Raw genomic sequence first — 15,044 nt, 5'->3', positions numbered from 1 at the left:
CAACTCCTGTGCGAACACACTACAACTTGATCAGCATTCATTTGGCTGAAGTATTGTAATTATGTGACACAACATTAAGACGCACCCACTACAAACTGCGTACACATCGTCTCCTGCGGTTAAACACCCCGATCAGTTCAGATTTCTGAAGGCATCCAGGATGTTAGCAGCCGACCGGAGCTGGAGGCTCTTTGGGATCGTATGCATCAACGACCCTTGGCTGCTCATGACCTCGCCTTAAAGTCATAACACGAGTAAAAGTACAACAAGTTACACAACCGTGAGAACAGAGCGAAACAGGGGCTTGGACAATAGTTAGTACTTAAAACTGTAATACAATCAGCGCAGAAGAACAGTTTGGTATTGACGCAGCTGGTTTCATCTGACTGCACGGCTGTTTTGATGGCTCCTCTGCAGTAATGTTATCACACAGTTATGTTATACTGTGGGAACCTGCTCATCGTCGCAGCCGCCTCGAACCTCGTCCAAAGAAACCAGGACATCCTGGGCTGCTTGAGGGAAGACGGTGGCTATCCTTCAGACGAAAAGAAAACATTTCATACCTGTTGATGTGCCGTTTCAGGGAATATGAACATGGATGTTAATAGACGAGCCGTGATTGATTACATGGGGCCTCATGAGCCGCCATTTGAGAAGAGTCACAATGTGCTTCTCAACAAAACCACAAAGGAACAAAAGTGCTGCAATTATTCTCGTAATTGAATAAGAATGAGCATGACTGACATTACAGACAGCTGAGCCACCAAACTCAGTTAGCTGTAGATTGCATTAACGTTAAGAAAAAAAAAAAAAGAAAAAGAAACAAGGACAACCTATCCCAACCCATCTGAAGAAACAGATAAAACTCATTTTTCAAATTATTCATACATGAAAATGGTTTTATTCTGCAAAGCAAGTGAGCTCCATCCATCATCAGGTTTAAGAAATCAGATACCACACATGCTAAAATCCGGTTCCGACGTCAGTGGCGTTGCAGACTACAAAAAGATAACGTTGCATCATGAAAAATTGTTAGATAAGCACTATAACCCAAACACATTTCTCTGCCCATGCTCTTTTGCTCAGGCTCTTGTCAGAACTTGAGCGTTGCTTTTCGGAGGGCGGGGCAGCATTTTAAGAGCAGGATGAAGCATGCCACGCTCTGGCACAGTCTGCTGCCGGATCTGATATCTGTCTGCTGTTTCAAAGCCTGCCACACATGCTTTGATTTGTGTATAAATAAGGAAAACATGTCTGCTTCTGACTTGCCATGAAAATATCCGAGCAGGGAGCGTGGCGTGTTCTGAATAACCGTACATAAAGAGCGGCACAGTGACGGATAAAACAAGAAAACGCTGCAAACCCTTGTGGCTGAGATACTTTTGATTGTTGAGTGTTGCATCTGGACTGGCGTGCGTGACTCGGCTCACTTTGATACGCTGAACATGCGTCAGCTCTGTGGGATGGAGCCGTTATTACAGGACTTCAAGTAGCAGCCTGAACTCGACTGAATCTGCTGACGGATAAAACTCTGGCATCCGACCAGCCGGAGCATCTCCTACAAGAGCAACAAAAGCACGGACAGCTCTAACACACACACACACACACACACACACACAGACACACACACCCAGCCAGAACTGCAAACTCCTGCAGAATTCCTATTCCCGACGACTCTGCTTTGGGAATTCCCATCAATAATAGATCCTGAACACAAAGGGGGTTAGAGGCGAGTACGGACTGAAACATGAATCCCTCCTGGCCTATAAACCCTCCCTCACACACACCAACATCTTGGTTATGGGACTCCCCCACACACGTGTGCAAACACACACACACTGAGAAAGGACCCACATGCTTCCATTGTTTGGACGCCTCCGTGGCTACACTCTCCCCACATCTTGCGGCTGAGGCACACCAGTGATTAATTTTGATGCTCATTGTCATGATAATCTGAGCTTCGTCTCATTTCTCCCAGTCTGGCAGGAGAACAGTCACTTTCTAACTTAGTTAGCGACAACTGAACTCCACTCTTGGTCACAAAAAAGCCAAGCGAGGCTATTAATTAAAAGTAGAAAAAAATACCAGAGAAGCTAAAAATTATAAGTGATTCAGAAATTTAAGTCAGACCCAAAACAAGGGAGAATAAATATAACTTGTGTTATGTGACTTACTGCAACAGACTGAGACAATTACTCCAAATAACAGGTCTACGACCAGGAAAGAGTCGAGCCCCAGAGTAAAATGTTCTCTGATGTGCTCTTATGTTTCCTAAGGTAAACCATTTACACAGATTTACTGTTGTTCTTTGTACAGGATTAGACTAGAACCATTATGAAGACGGGTGTCGTGTCCTCTGGTACCATTTCCTCAAGGTTTGGGAGTCAGAGCGAATCAGCCTGCATTTCAAACTTTACAGTCATCCCGATCGCAAAGTCTTCGCCTCTGTAACTGTTTAAAAAAAGAAACCATCTCCTCATCGGAAGTGGCACAGCCTGCGCTGCGGCGCTCTCAAGGGTGGAAATGGGACGAGTCCAGATCGGCCCGAAATATAATTTCGTGGGTCACCCAGTTCTAGTTATAGATGCCTCGATATCTCGGCATCGTGTCTCGGCAGGGGGCAGCTCTGCAGAGACAGCTCGGTGGCGGGGACGGACTCAGAGAATCTCGACCAGCCTCATAATTACACTGGTTTCAGGGAAAAGACCCCTGAGTGGCTACAAGACCGTATTTAAGACATTTGCTTCTGTTGTGTTTTCACTGGATTTGTGCACAGTTGTGCTGGACAGGGACACCCAAAACTGCTGTGTTTTTTTACTTGAAAGCGTTGTCGTGTAAACGGGGCCGAAAAGTAAATGACTTTCAGCGGCGGATTCATTACTCACCAGAGGAGTCTGACATCTGTCACCCAAAAGCACATTATTGAAAAATCCACCACCTCGGAGTGTTGGAGCTGGTAACACACCGCACTGACCTCTCACCTCTGAACAATCAGCGGGGTCAAGAGCCAGCGGTTTTGTGAACAGACAAGCAGTGTGCACTCATTCTGTGAGTATCCAAACTCCTCCAGCAACACCATGTGTTTCCCATGCTTTTCCAACTTTAAGTGGGAAATCCCAAAAGTTGCATTTATCTTCAGAGTGGAAAACAGGGAAATGGAAACATCTTGTTTCAACTTGAGCAAACTTTTCTGTTTCATGTCCAATACTGTGCATTAATCCATTGTGATGACAGAACGCACCCACTCCTGTACAGAAAGTGAAACAAAGGACATTTCATCATCGCCTCTCATCCCGTAATCCCGGATTTCCTTCAGAAAATTGCTGTGCTGATAAACCGTACAGATGCCGACATGCCTTCTTTATGATCGATTGAGTTCGTCACTCTTCACAGAAGACATTTAAACTTGATTTCCTCCTTACCTAAATCATCTCCTCTTATGTTGGTCCTCCATTATAAAGCACTGTAGACTCAATATAACCACTGACTCTCTTTTCTGTTTATTTCTGAAGTAAATGATATTTAGCGGCCTCATTTGGAGCTGACGTCTAAGTAATAAGCCTCAGTTTATAGGAGAGGTCTGTCACGGTGGCCACAAAGCAGCATTCCTTCAATATGTGAGGCTGGGTCTTGGGTGTGGCCAACAATGGCAGTGTGAGCCCAGCTGTCCTCATAGCGAGAACAAGTGCAAAGCCGGGCCAGGCTGGGGGCAGGGTGTGGCATTAGGCAGGAGTGTCATGGTGACCGAGTAGGCCTCGGCAGCGAGGAGATGCTAAATGAAGCCATTGTCTGGCCCAAGTGAAGCACACCGGACAAAGAATGGCACATTCAAACAGTCATACAGGCCCATTGTTGTGGCGGGCCGGCGGAGCGCCGCATGTCCGCATCTATCCGGCGAGAGCCGCCGCACATCAAACACTGAGAGCCGGGGCTCGGACACCCAGGGGAAGAAGAAGAAGAAAACCAGGAACAACGCCGACCTCAAGTAACCCGCTCTGGAAAACAATTCAACAACTTCAGAGGCCAATAAACTCGTCCACCTGGAAATGGTTTCGATAAATCTGCTGCTAAAACAGACGGGATCAGTGGAGCTGCACTGTGAGGTGGATCAAAATACACACCAACCAATCAGAGAGCCCACAAAACTAATAGTCCACAGCAATCTGGAGTACTATGACACGATCCACAACGGAATGACAATCATCTTTATTGTCGTCGTTAAAAACAATGGAATTGTAAACGCGGTCGGTGCGTGTGCCACATAATAAATAAAGTATATGAGCTAGACGATTTAAAAGAGTAATAAAATGCATAAAAACACTACATGTGGTGCAGCATAGACACATAAAAGGAGGTGGAGGGTTTAGAAGAGATCAATAATGTTAAAAAATACCATCCATATAACATACCACAGTCAGTTATTGCACTTTCATCTCGGTTGTATTGAGCTGTTTAATCTGAATTTGACCCAGATATTTTCATTTCAGTTTCATCAGTCAACTGAGAGTGTAAAGTTGGTGTTAAATGCAGCTTAATCTGGAACATGTCGTTGTAGGAAATGATTCTTGGTTTTGTGCTGAAACAGCAGGGATTTTTACAACATGAGTTTATAGTACTGTGTTGCACTTAAATTCTTTTCCTGATTATTAATTCATTGATTTTAACACACTGCAGAATTGAGTCGAAAACATATCATATAAATGTGTGAATATTACACACACAAATATATAGAAATATCATCCACCGTAAAATTTATCAGGACAACTAAAAATTGTCACAAATCAATGAAAGCAGACTTACTGTCACACCCTGCATATAATCCCGGAGCCTAACCCTTGTGCGGAGTGGAAATTAGGATGTGACACATACAACATGAGTCAATAGTTACACCTCAAGTAATTATGGTATGTACACTGACCGGATTCACAGCTTTAACTGCTCACTGTAACCGAGTGCGATAGAATTTCTGTGCACCCACTAAATGCTCACATTAAACAACTAAACACCCGACAAAAGCTGCTTTTTTTTTTTTGTTGTAAGAAATCACAGGCTGCGTTTCAACACCTGCCTCCGTACATTATCCAGCCACCGCGCAGACATATGGCCGTCCTGAGGGCTCAGCTGTGTTACAGCCACCGCAAACGACATCCACCATTGAAAAAATAATTAGTCCACACCTCCCCCCTGTTGTTGTGGCTGTCGTTTACCCTTTTCCCTCTGTAGTGCTTAATGTGAGCCGTCCAGGGAGGCTGTTTTCCACCAGCAACCCATGCAGAGCCAGCGCAGGGAAACCTAACACTCAGTTCATTAACCCACTTCTCCGACTCACGGAGGAGGCGGAGGAGGATACTGCGCACTGCCACCGGTCATGAAACCCTCTGATGTTGATGCTTCGGACATAAAGCAGGGCCCGTTTTTGTGCTGGATGACTAATATCCATCAAATCTGTATCTTATCCGTCTTCACAGTCTTGCTGCTGCCGTCTGTGACAGCTGTAGTAGCTTGGTTTTGACATCCATCAGTATTTCTTCTTCTCCATATGGCTACTTCCTGCACTCATTCCAATGTTGAAAGACGTGTTACTTTACACCAGCAGTCTCAAACATTGTAATTCAGAAGCCACATACTACCAAATTTGATCCTGAGTAGGCTGGACTGGTGAAACTGTGCCATAATAACCTTCAAATTTAAATTTTAAAGTTTTACTTTGCTGTAGAGCAAAGTAAATGTGATAAAAATGTCAATATTTTTGCAAAACCAAACAAATTCTCTTAATTTTAATGATACCATCTGGTGCAAAATAAAGTGAAATGTCCAAAAAATGTATCCCATGGCTGCTGCATTACTTATGTTTTGACAACCTCACCCTGACAGCATGGCCTTGAGGCTGGTTCGATAGCAACGAGGGAACTATCCTTCACGGCAGCATCGCCGATATCTCAGCTCGGGTCTCAGTGTTGTGTTATGTCTGCTCCTCTTAAGAAGTCTGTTAAATGAAATCAACACGTTCAGTGACATTCACCCATTCAAACATGATCGTTCACAGCATCGGTGGCAACTTGAGGGTTCAGTGTCTTGTTCAAGTGTCACCCAATGAAAAATTCCCTAACTGTGAGTGAACAGTTAAAACAAAAGAAGAAGAAATAAAAAAATATATATGTCAGATGCGCTGTGGACTCCTGCAGCAGTCTCAAGCAAATCTCAATCATAATACAGCACCAACAAGAATATTGTCTCCAATATTGTGTTGGAACCAAGATCACAGTGCAGCTCCGACGACATAAATCATTAACCGACAACATGCTCCAACAGAATAACACGGAAGTCGTGGGAGGCGAAGTAGTCGTCTGTGCAGATAAACAGTATCAAGGTGTGCTTACAGCTGCAGGAGTGTGAATGTTGTAGCTTCTCAAAAGCAAATAACAACCCGAAATACAGCAGACCAAATATTACGAAAGTCACCGCATCAGTCAATGCCAACCGTCATAAAACATGCTTTCTTTCTATAATCTGCTTTGGTGCAGATTCAACAAGTGTACAACAGCGTATTGATGTTTTGGAAAAAGAGGAAGATCGACCTGATCTCCAGTTTTATTTGAAAAATCTAATAAGCGAAGCAGAAGTTAATACCAGCCAATAATATCACACCCCATGGAGCAACACGGGCCTAATAAAAGGAGACTGCTTCTTGGGAAAGTCACGCAATTTAAACACGGATTAATCATCTGCGATGTGCACTTCAGGAGAGAAAAAACAAGACATGCCATTTGAATGTCAGGGCCTGTCGATGCCGAACCAGCCAACACCCTGTCTGAGCATTAACGCTGTGGACAAAACAGCAACGTGGTACATCATGTAAAGCTTTCCCAGTGTTTACAGTGAAAACACGTCTGCAGATCACACCACAGCAGTAAGCCCTTTCACAAGGCGGCTGCCCATTACAAGCACACACAGGCCCCTCCATGATTTAGAGCATTTTAACTCTCGGGAATGCAGGCCGTTTCTGATAAGCACCCAACTGGGCATAAGCCTACCACTATAGTGATTATGGTGTGATAATCTTTGTGTTGCGCTCTCCGACTGACCTGTAACTTCACAGTTTTCACAAGGGAGTAACTCCGCTTGGTAGACTGAGGAATACTGAGTCAGGGCAGGTGAAGCATCCTGTGTCCAAACAGGAAAGCCTGCATGTGACTTCAATGAAGAAAGAATGAGAATGTGATTACAAACACAAGCCAAAGGTCATCAAGGACCCGCGGACCCGAGTGCCTGAAGATTGATGAATTGATTAAATCAAGACCACTGACCATATCAACGGAGGTGTCCATACAATCATCACTGTGAATTAACAGGAGAGTGAGGAGTATTTAATGTAACTACCATGTATCTCCACATCCACATCACTTCTTTAGTTTTTAAGACATTTTGTATGGACGTTGGAGGATTCAGCAAAGACCCTGCATGGGATCTGCATCAGAGGTGTCAAACATAAGGCCCATGAAACTCTAGTCCAGCCCGACAAACCACCAAGTATATTATAAAAAGCTATACATTTTAACACATTTCTTAAGAGTAGCAGACACAAAACAATATTGAGCCCAGAGCAGAGTTATCAGTGATAGCATTGGCCTCATGTCACCTGGCACATGACCCACAATCCTATGGCTGTTTGCTGCCCCTGAAAATGAAAATGTGTTTGCCAGGCCTGGAGTACATCACTTTCCTGTTGCTGTTAATTCAAAAGGTAGTCATTATTGAACACTTTGATGGGGTGGTACCCTTCACTGGTAGAATATATTTGAATTCAATCAGGCATATGATGTTGGTATGAAAACATGTAAGAGTAGGCATCCTGATAAATCCACTTGATTGCAGGTAAAAACAAATGAATGAAAATAAAGAAGCCAGTTCTAGTCAGAGTAGATTACTTGCACATTGTTAGCCAGAGTCTAATCAGTTAAACATGAACCCACACATATTTCCAGACACATTAACGGCAAAAGCCCTCTCCAAGTCCGAAAGCACTCCAGCTAATGCTCATGCATGAGTGCAATGTTAAGAACTTTAAGAGGGTTTAATAAGAATGGAGAAAGTGATGATCCTCTCAGACAATGGGGCTCTCTGGAGCCGCCGCACACACTTCAGAGGCGCTCCAGCTGCACTGACAGACACCGGCCGGTTTGTAAAGCACATGCAAATAATACCTGCTGCCTTCTGCCTGAACCCGGGAGAAGTTCAGCACACACACACACACACACACACACACAGCTGGACGGGGCTCTCCGGTCACGATAATAACGGCTGTACGTGTTGAGTGCCCGCACCGGTGCGGAGGTCACCGCCGGTCGGCAACCCAGCACCGCAAAGACGGCTCCAGTGCGGTACTGTCTCAGCTGCGAGAGGTGCAAAGTTTGTTTTGTTTGTTCTATTCGTCTTACCTCGTAGCGGCCGACATCTTTTCCCTCGTTAAACGTGTCCGGTAGCTCACCAGGTGAGCGGAGAAGTAAACAGAAACGCGGAGACGGAGACGGTGGAGACGATTCGACCGCCTGGTTGGTGCGGACTGCGTGTGACGTCACCGCCCCCCCCCCACTCCGCTCCAGCAGGTAGCGCGCATGCGCACGAGCTCAAGGAGCCCGGTGCATTGTGGGGGTTGTCGTTTGAGGCGAAAACGACGCTCCACGTATCAAGCATGTCAAACACATTTTTGCCTCGATAACCTTATATTTATGTCAGTGTCAAAGTCAAGTTTATTAATATAGCACATTGGAAAAGTTCTATGGCCAGTGAAAGACATTTATAGTGCAAAAATATGCTGTACAAGATAAAATAGTAAAAACAGAAGAAAACGCAAATATAAAAGAAAAAATGTGAGATCCTTCAGAAGGTTTTTTTTTTTTTTTGCTGTGGCACTGAGCATACGTGATGATTGATGATGAAAGTGTCTATATTGTTTCAAAACCAAACAATTAGGACCATCTCGACATAAAGCCAATTTTAGCATCTGCTGCAAAAAAGAAAAAAAAAGAAAGATGTTTAAGGAAAAAAATGTGGTTTTAAATTACTTTTTATCCATCTTCAATACCACTTTATCCTGCTCAGGGTCACAGGACACTGCAATCAATCCCAGTTTACTATGAGTGAAGGCAGGATGCACTGTGGACAGGCCTCAGGCCATCAGCACAAAAACAGAGAGACAGAAACCCACACATCAATTAACCTTTGGAGGAAACCAGATTACAGAGGAAACCCACACACATGGAAACTCCACATAAAAACGCTCTGTTGTTATTTGACCCCATGACCTTCTTGCAGTTGGCATTCTGAAACTACTTATCATAACAAAGAAACAAAAAACCCCCAAAAAAGCCTGAATTAAAAAAATACAAATCTGCTGTTCTTGCATTAATTATAAAACTTTTTCATATGCTTCAAATAAAGAGGTGGGATTCTTCCTAATGGCTCCATAAACCCTTTAACAGTACAACTCACTGTAGGCTGTCTGGTCATTTTAAACATCTACAATTAGAGGTGTTTAATAATCAATACATTATTTCTTTCAATCAGATTCAAATTTGTGAATCATTATCATTGAGACGGTGCCTCATACTGTATGAGGCACCGTGCGGCGTGACTGAATTTAGGTTGCCATGAAAACATAGCTAAATTAATTATTATTTATAAAATAAAATTAAGCGATGTAGTTTTCAATTAATGGAAGTTTTTGCTACATTCGCGAGGGGGCGCTGCAGCACCCTCCGCACCCCTACTTCCCGCGGCCATGTCCATGAGTGAAAATTGGAAAAAAAAAAAAGTGTTTGAAAATTGTCACTTCATTTTGGGGGTAAGGGGGTAAGACCATCCATGAGTAAAAATTGAAAAAAAAATAAAAGGATAATTTCCACTTTATTCTGGATTGAAGGCAATAGTAAAGAAAATTTTTGAAAATTTTCACCTTATTTTAGAGGTGAGGCTAATAGTAAAAAATCCATAAGTGAAAGTTGAGAAAAAAAAATTGCTTTATTTTTGAGATAAGGCTATAGTAAGAACTATACTAGAGTGAAATTTGAAAAAAAAAAAAATTTTGTTTGATAATTTTCCATTAATTTTGGAGGTAGGCTATCGTAAGACCATCAATGAGTGAGAACTGAAAAATTAATTTTTGATAACTGTAACTTCATTTTGGAGGTGAGGCTATGGTAAGACCATCCATGAGTGAAAATTGAAAAAAAAAAAAAAACTTTTTTTTTTTTGTGCGAAAAATTTTCATTTTATTCTGGAGGGAAGGCTGAGTGAAAATTGAAAAAAATATATAAATTTTCACTTTACTTTGGAGGTAAGGCTATAGTAAGACCATCCATGAGTGAAAGTTTAGAAAAAAATGATAATTTTCGCTTTATTTTGGAGGTAAGGCTTTAGTGACAACATCCATGAGCATAGCCGAGGGAACTTATTTTCACCAGGGGGTGCTGAGAAAAAAAAAGGGGGGGCGTGCGCACACACACACACACACACACACACACACACACACACACACACACACACACACACACACACACACACACACACACACACACACACACACACACTGGGTCCCGGGTTTAATTTTATTAATCAACTTATTCTTCTGCCGCAAACGGCAGAAGTCAATACAAATCAGTGATAAAACATGATAAAAAGTAATTATAAATGTATCTCCAAACTGCTCATCTGCTTTATACCGCAGATCTCAATGGACTTTCGTTTTGGATCAACCCTGAAAACATTAAAATAAAATAATAATAATGCCATCAGGTGACCAACAAATTATATTTGGCTTAATTCCATAAATATTCGAGTGTTGTTCATTAACTTTTGTATTAAAGAAATCAAGCTGATCATGTGAAATATGGTATGGTAAAATATTACGCTAAAACATTAAAATGGCCACATTTTTCATACTTCTGGCAATCACAGCTTCCAGTATTTTATCATAGAAATATTTTTTTCTAATAGAAATTTTGAGGTTAACCTTGTTTTTAAACTATACTTTTTTTTAACAGTAAAATCTTGAATTAAGTACATTTTTAACCCGTAAAATCAACACCAACACTATCATTACATGTTTTTAGGCCGGGCCACCAGGTGCTCGCGTGGCCAGGCCTGTCTCCAGGTTGGCGCCCCGGCTGTTCCACCAGGCGACGTCACAGTGTTTGATTAAACTTCTCTCAATGGAGCTGTTGGATCGCTTGGGAATCTGTTGAATCAGAAACACAGACAGTGTAAAATGGGTTTAAATGTTTATTTTTTTTTCTGCTGCTCTCTTTTTTGTCTTTCTTCCTATAATTTTTCTTTGTCTTTCTTTTTCTCTCTTTTTTTCTGCTTCACCACATGCAGAATATGAAGAGTGCTGAGAGATTAAAGATCTGCGTGATCGTGCAACCTATGGACCCCCCCCACCTGTGCTCCATCTTTATACCCTCGGAGCCAGGGTATTACAACCCCCACCCCCTCCCACCCATCTAGCCCCCTCATGTAAATGTTTATTTTTTTTCTGCTGCTCTCTTTTTTTTGTCTTTCTTCCTATAATTTTTTCTTTGTCTTTCTTTTTCTCTCTTTTTTTATCTTGTCTTTCTGGTTCTCCAGCCAGGGTATCGCAACCCCCAGCGCCCCCAAACTTCCTGCTTTGGACGATAGAAGTGACGGGTCCCACAGTAGCTTCTTATTGATCGAGGTCACACGTCTTCCTTCTACGAAACAATCTGTGCCAGAAACCCTTGTGCCTGCTGTCATGGTCCCTCTGGTCGTCCTGCGTTTTCACCAGCGCCTCCGATACTTTTCGTTTTTTCTTCTCTTTGAGCTCTACAGTCTCCGAAGCTGCGATGGTGCCCTCACCTGTTTTCAAATCATCAATTCCAGCAGTATTTTTCACATGGACTAATACAGTCCTATTGCCACAGAGATCCTTTGTCTCTTCGGAGGCAACATTCTTTTTCTCCACATGCTCTGCCTTCTTCTCTCTGCTGTGTTTGTTTTTGCCAAAATGCCTCCAGAAGCCTCTTTTTTTCTTTTTCTTGGCCAGGACTGTCTCTAATAAAACTCTATTGGCCTCCTCTAATCTGATCTTCTCAGCCTGGAGGGAGTCCCTCTCGTTCTGGAGGGACATTTGATCAGCCAACGAGGTCTTCTTCTCTTCCTCCATCCTCTTTCTCTCCTTCACCTCCTGCTCCAGCTTCTCTTCAAGAGCTCCGAGCCTCATTGTCCAGTCCTCCTCTTTTTGGAGCTCCAGCTGTGCTCTGTCTGCCAGCAGTGCAGACGTGTTCTGGAGCATTTGATAGAGTCTCCCATTTTCTGTCACATAACTAGACATAGTATGGTCTGAGTCTCTAATCTTCCCCTTCAGCTCGGTCACTTCTCTTTCCAGGTCTGTGATGTGCTGCTGGTGGCTGAGGCTGTCTGCCTCAGCTCTGGTCGTCTTCTCCTTCTGCTCCTGCAACAGTGCAGCCATCCTGTCGAGTTCTTCCTTCACTGACTCGTCTGGTGTCTCTGGTTGTTGGGTCTGAACTTCCGGAACCTCCACAGATTTCTGTGTCCTCTCCCTCTGTTCATTTTTCATCTGCAGAATCGTCATCTCGCGGTCTTTCACTGTCGCGATGAGCTCATCGATATGAGCGCGCATGTCTAAAATTTCAGGAGGAATTCCTTCATTCCAGCGACGTTTTTCTGAAAATCTTCCTCTACCGCGAGCTCGCTGGTTTTCTGCCTTTACATAGGGTCTCCCATTTTCTGTCATATTACTAGACACTATATGGTCCGAGTCCCTAATCTTCTCCTTCAGTTCAGTCTCTTCTCTTTGCAGGTCTCTGCTGTGCTGCTGGCTGAGGCTGGCTGCCTCTGCTCTGGTCGTCTTCTCCTGCTCCGGCAACACTACAGTCAACCTGTGGTCTTCCTCCACTGACTTGTCTGGGCTGTGTTGACTCTCCTGCTGTTCCGTCTGAACTTCAGGAACATCCACAGATTTCTGCGTGCTCTCCCTCAGTTCATTCTTCAACTGCAGAATCGTCATTTCGCGGTCTTTCAGTGTCGCGAGAAGCTCGTCGATATGAGCGCGCATGTCTGAAAACTCAGGAGGGTTTCCTTTATACCAGCGGCTGTTTTTGGTAAATCTTCCTCCACCCCGACGACCCTGTTTTTCTGCCAGTCTCCCATTTTCTGTCATATAACTGGACACAATATGGCCTGAGTCTGTAATCCTCCCCTTCAGTTCGGTCACGTCTCTTTGCAGGTCTCTGCTGTGCTGCTGGCTGAGGCTGGCTGCCTCTGCCCTGCCCGTCTTTTCTTTCTGCTCCGGCAACACTGCAGTCAACCTGTGGTCTTCCTCCACTGACTTGTCTGAGCTGTGTTGACTCTCCTGCTGTTTCCTCTGAACTTCAGGAACATCCACAGATTTCTGCGTGCTCTCCCTCAGTTCATTCTTCAACTGCAGAATCGTCATTTCGCGGTCTTTCAGTGTCGCGAGAAGCTCGTCGATATGAGCGCGCATGCTTAAAAGTTCCGGAGGAATTCCTTCAAACCCGCGAGGGTTCTTGGTAAATTTTCCTCTACCTTTCGGATGCTGATATTCTGTCATATCTCAAGCGTGTTTCTCAAACAAAATGGAACTGTTGGATTCTTTTGGATTCTAACTCTTCTCTGCTCTCTGTCGCTCGCTGCTTCGCTCTCTGTCGCTCTGCTCGCTGCTTCTCCGGTGACTCGATACAAGAGTGACAACAGAGTCCAACACCGCTGGGTAAACAGTAGACATGAAAGCTAAAGACATCAAAGTCAGCTGAGAGCACTTCCATCGCCATGGTAACGGTTGCTAGGTTCCGCTGTGGTCGTCTCTAGCTCATGCTGCTTCTCCTGGCACAATCCTCTTGGGGTTGTGTTTTTTTACTGTCCAGCTGCACTGTGATTGTGTCTATGTAATCTGCCTTTTGTGAATAAAAACTGATACATAAATTAAATTCATGCTGTTAGTAATTTTTTTTCCATTTCAAAGACATTCCAACTTTTTGTTTGCAAATTCAATATTTCACCTTAAATTGCAGAAACTGACAAGTTTTAATTAGATCTTTTCCAGTTTATTTTCAGCTTCATGTGAATTTTATTTTACAAATTTTGACTCAAGTTAGACTTGAGTTTGACTCAGTATTCAGCATTTATTCGAACACTTTATCTGAACATTATTTCCATGTCTTCACTTATCTGCAACACTGCTAATTTTTAATAGTCCTTTTTCTAATTTACACCAAAAGCTTTCCAGTGAAAACGCATCAATTTAGCGTTTTCGTTTCAGAAAAGTTTCACATTTATGCTGCAATATTGTGAGAAACGACAGAAACACTGAAAATGATGCAGTTTTCATGTTGGGCTACTAGCTGGAGCTGTTAGCCATTTTTGTAATGAAACCACACACACACACACACACACACACACACACACACACACACACACACACACACACACAGAACAGGACACTGTAAACATTAAAATGGCGACTCAACCCATCATTTTGACTTTATCTGCAGCACTTGAAGACTTTTGGGAACATTTCATTTCCACCTTCCATCCTTCATCTCACCATTTCACATTCACTTTCAACACTCTGGTGCTGTTTTGCATTTGATTTTATTAGTCCGGCCAGTTTCTGACTCTCTGGGATTAAAATTCACTCGATTCAACCTTCTTTTTCAACGACGTGTTCTGCATTACTGACTCACAGTTCTGCAACAGTCTGCAGACCGTGAGCTGCTACAGTCTATTTTGTTAGATGAACGTGTTTAATCATTTCTGGTATTGATGGCGTTAATAGCAGGATTTCCTATGAAAACATCTTGTAAACATGTTCAAAAGTTGCATTGATTTGTAGCCCTGTCCAATTAGACACATGCATAAAAGACATTTAAAAGGCATAAAAAGACAATCAGATTTCATAAATGTTTAAAAAATGAATAATTTCTGTATGTAAATAAGTTAAAAGAGCCACAAAGTTCATTCAGTTAAAAAACATAAAATTCATTTGA

The 15,044-nt window shown here is 43.0% G+C and overlaps 1 protein-coding gene across 2 annotated transcripts in view; it reads right to left on the bottom strand.

Moving 5' to 3' along the window:
* The window catches only part of daam1b (dishevelled associated activator of morphogenesis 1b), a 43,137-nt gene extending 34,576 nt beyond the window's left edge, over window positions 1–8,561 (bottom strand). For both annotated transcript variants that reach the window (XM_030110004.1, XM_030110006.1), the window contains exon 1: window positions 8,439–8,561. The gene's annotated coding sequence lies outside the window, so the exon portion shown is untranslated. The remainder of the gene's footprint in view (window positions 1–8,438) is intronic.
* Window positions 8,562–15,044: the final 6,483 nt, after the last annotated feature.

The sequence above is a fragment of the Salarias fasciatus genome, chromosome 15 (assembly GCF_902148845.1).
Source record: "Salarias fasciatus chromosome 15, fSalaFa1.1, whole genome shotgun sequence".
NCBI lineage: Eukaryota > Metazoa > Chordata > Actinopteri > Blenniiformes > Blenniidae > Salarias > Salarias fasciatus.
This window is presented reverse-complemented; position numbering and strand designations above follow the sequence as displayed.